Genomic DNA, 4,268 nt, shown 5'->3' with positions numbered 1-4,268 from the left:
CACTATCAGAGACAGATAAGGTAAAATTGTTTCCTTGCAAGAGATGTTTTGAGTGTAGTGGGCAAGGTATCTAACAAAAATGTATTCCAAATAAAGCCATCGAAGACAATTACAAGCAACTTTTTAAAACTTTCTTTTCGAAGACAATGACAAGCAACTTTTTTTTACCTTATTTCCCTCGAAAAAAAACTATCTATGCATACGTGTAGGTGCAACGTAACTCTGACCTTTGACTTTTTGTATCAGTTCCGGTTTTCAGGATAAACCTGAATTAAGGATTCTTACACATTGCAAATCCGTAAAAAAATATACCGTGCTCCTTCCAAGACTAGGTAAGTATTGCAAAACTTTTAATCTTGGTGTAACCTCTGTATATCGTACTATTCCTATTCCCAAGTAGCTTTTGAATTTTCTGCTGAGTATTGGAGTACTTACGGTCAAAAATGTACAATCCATTGCCACAGGTGAGTTCGAATACATATTTCATTATCACTGAACAATTACCGCATTCAGATAAAGAAATGGCGCATTTCCAGTCCGATGACAATTTTCTGCTTCTTAAGTCCCGTTCATTTCTTTTCTTATTTGTCTTGGGAGTCACACATATAACCACTGGTACAGAAGTGATACCGCTTTTGCGAAGGTTCCCATATAACCTATTGTAGCTACAGAATCGTTGACATCCGTAGGTAAAAAGGAATAAATCCCCCTTGAAAAATGTCCATGGCATTTTTAAGTCTGCCAAATTGTCGACATTCAGAACTAATTTCGAATCATAGAATATTTCGCAATGCCTATAATTTGAAATGGATGAGGGTTTTCATCTCGAAAGAACAGTGTCCTGAATGCTGCATAGAAATACAGCAAAGAAAAGGTCCACCAAATGATCAGGTGCATGAGTCGCCTTATCTCAACACGGTGCGCATGTCCCGTTTCGATTCTGATCAAGCTGACATTAATTCTGTTACTGTTACTTGCTTGTAAGAAGAACACGTATCATATTAGAGAGGGTCTTACTAACTAAATAGTCCACGTCTCTTTTTGAGGGGGAGGGGCGGACTACTAGGAGGCACTGATTGAAACATGAGCTTACTACTGTGATACTGATTTTCATTAATGTTATCTGTGCTCTTTTAGTTAAAATCAGCAAAAGAAATTTGTTCTTTTGGTAAAGGGTTTGCGTATGAATAGCACCACCGTTATTTCCATGTATTATTGCCAAAGTATGAAACTCAGTTATTTTTATGGCGGGCCACAATTAGAAATATGGGGGGAGGGGTTACTTCCTCTTGCAGATATATTATTAGCCCTGATATTACAGACAATATGGTGATAAAGTTGATGGGATTCTCGGAGGGAGACTAATTGTGATATATGCTCCAAGAAGGAAGGACATAGGTGGTCTACATTTGATCAGCAAAATGTCTTTGCATGAACACGGAATTAATTGCAGACAATCAAGCAGTTTGAATAGTGCCAATTCACCAGTGAACTTGTGATTAACAATTAAATAAAATGAGCTTAAAAGGCAAGTGTAAAGCAGTCAGGTAACTTCATAATTTATTGGCAAAATGTTACTAAAATCTATACGGATGAATACATTTTTTAAAGGATTTGTTTAAACTTTGTTACTTGAAATTGATATATCTTTGAACGAATATTATTTCTGCTTGAAATTCGATTCTGTATATGACACGATAAAGATATAATAAGAATCTTTCAGATCCCCAAATAATCAATATTAAAGTGACATTTGTGTTCTATTTGTAACAACGAGGCCACCGTTCACCATAGCGTTAACAGCCTTCCACAGACTGCATTCTGAAACGAGTGAACATTAGTTAGCACGCACTACAGAAACAACCTTAGAATTTATAAATGATGTTAGTATATCGACTTTCCCGCTTTGTGTTCGAATTTGACGTGCTTCAACTTTTGGACCAATGAGGGCTGCGGAGGCGGTCACGTGACGGCGGCTCCCGACCAGCTGAAGGTGTTGTGTTTACTTCTGAGTGATCGGGAAGTCGGGCGTTGTGATCGGGATAACTAGCCTCGAGCCTCAGTGCACCACACTAACCACGGGTGTTCTGCACCCTCTTCGCGCTATAAGAACTCCCTAGAGTGACAATGTCGGGTGCGGGGACCGGAGAACGTGAGGGGAGGAGCAGCCGCCGCCCCAGCCCCCTGAGAGCCACGGTGCCCCTACAGGTAGCTGCTTCACTCCCACTACAGGGCATAGGGGGTACCAGGGGGACCTTTACCCACAGGTATTTGGTTATCAAGTTGAGGTTTTGACCCAGGAACGGACATGCAGGAGACCCACGTCCTGAGGATGCTGTGAGAACCCCCCCTGCCTTTAAAGCATTATCAGTGCTGCTTTTCCAAGGTCAGTGCCCAGAGTGACAGGCACCTGTGCTCAGGAGCATCACCATGACCCCAAAGATGATCAGAGGGTCACCAGGTTGTGATGTGAGACTGCTGAGGTTCACCTGCACAAGAAAATGTGACTGGACTTTGATGTCATGTTCAAGAAGAAGGAAAGAGTGAATTAGTTGAGTTTGGTAGAATGACCAATGACGGATGTGTACGTACCAGGAAATTGTGCGCCACTGGTCATTAAGGACTGTAAACATTGCCAACATATATTTTTGTGTGTTTGTTTTGACCTAGTGTAGTTATCAATAGTAATTTACAGCATTTTGCTGTTGATGCAGGTTAAAAAGTATGTATTCTTGTAATATTAATCTTGAATGATAGTTAAATTTCCTTGAATTTGTGTATTTTCATTCATGTGTATCTGTTAGGGATTTTTTTTATTGCTACTGATTTGTCTTCAACCCTTTATTGGTGAAGGCCAACGGTAGAGTGGGAATACATAGTAAAATGTATAGTGTCTCATATTCTGAAGACATTAAGAGTGACATTATATGTAGGGCTCTGAAGAAGAATTAAATTTCATTGCCTTTAGAGTATCTTGCATACTCTGTTTGCAATGGTTAAACCTGTAAGGCAGAAAAGTATGAAATGTTAACTATAGATAGAGAAGTTCAGTAGGCAAGATGTACAAAACACTATGAACATAGAGATTAGATTTATTCTTTATGTGTAATTGTTCGATAGTAGTTGTGATTTCCATGAAAATGTTCTTAGGTCAAGAATTGATGTTAAGATAACAGATGAAATTTTAAATGCCAGCTCCATACTGAAATTTGATGAGATTAGATTTGTGGATTTCTAGTTGATAAGAAATAGGTTTGTATTTGAGATAATACTCTCCTGATAAATTTTTATATGCTTCCCGTAAATCTATCCAGACATAGTTCAATCTTGGCTTGATCTTCAGGTAATATTATGATAAGTAATAAGAAAAGTATATTATATTCTTTGATTAGTGTTTTTGATAATAAAACAGTGTTAAGATGAATTATTTATATGGTAATTTGTTATGATGATAAGGTAGTGCAAATATTGTTTAGTTCTTAGAAATTTATCTGATACATATTGCTAAGTTGAAAAGAAGATTATCATTAATCATATGAATGGAAGTGATGTAAAACAGGTACATTCAAAATTCATTATACTATAAAGAAATATATAATTTGTTATACAAAGTAATCTGCTTAGTATATGTATATTATAGGAAGTCCTATTCTCCTTAAGCAAAGTAATACAAAGATACAGATCCAAGTTTGAGATACAGATAGTTTACACATGCTGGGGAAGCTTTATATTTATTTTTGATAAGGGTTAGTAAGGAATCTTTCTTAGAGTAATTCATAACAATTTTATTGTTTAGGTTTAGTATATGATATATATTTCACTGGTGAAATTAAGTCAAGATGCAAATTGAGAAAACCTCTATTGTTGGAGGTAATTCAGATTTAACTTAAGAATGAACATTATGAATTTTTAAAAAGGAAAAGTTGTAGTAATGTATGATTTTTGGAAGCATTCATTATTTTACATCTTTTAATGTTAACAAAAGTAGATGCCCCTCTTTATATGTATTTACTTTTTAATAAGGATAAGGTTTTGCCTTTAGTGTGAATCAGGTTAACTGTTATTGACACTAGATGGTTTATTTTGACAATTGTTTATTTACCTGTGTAATTGGTTATTGTGTGGTCATTTGGTGGTGAGTCTTTGATCAGACTTATCTTCGTTTGAGACCTGATTCATATTTTTGAATTGTTACACTTGTTTGTCCAAAAGTTGGTCTTGATAAGATAGGTATTGTATTTTTTCATCTTATGTTCATATTTCATACT

The sequence above is a fragment of the Penaeus monodon genome, chromosome 29 (assembly GCF_015228065.2).
Source record: "Penaeus monodon isolate SGIC_2016 chromosome 29, NSTDA_Pmon_1, whole genome shotgun sequence".
NCBI classification, from domain to species: Eukaryota; Metazoa; Arthropoda; class Malacostraca; order Decapoda; family Penaeidae; genus Penaeus; species Penaeus monodon.
The sequence above is the reverse complement of the archived record's forward strand: the minus strand, read 5'-3'. Positions refer to the sequence as shown.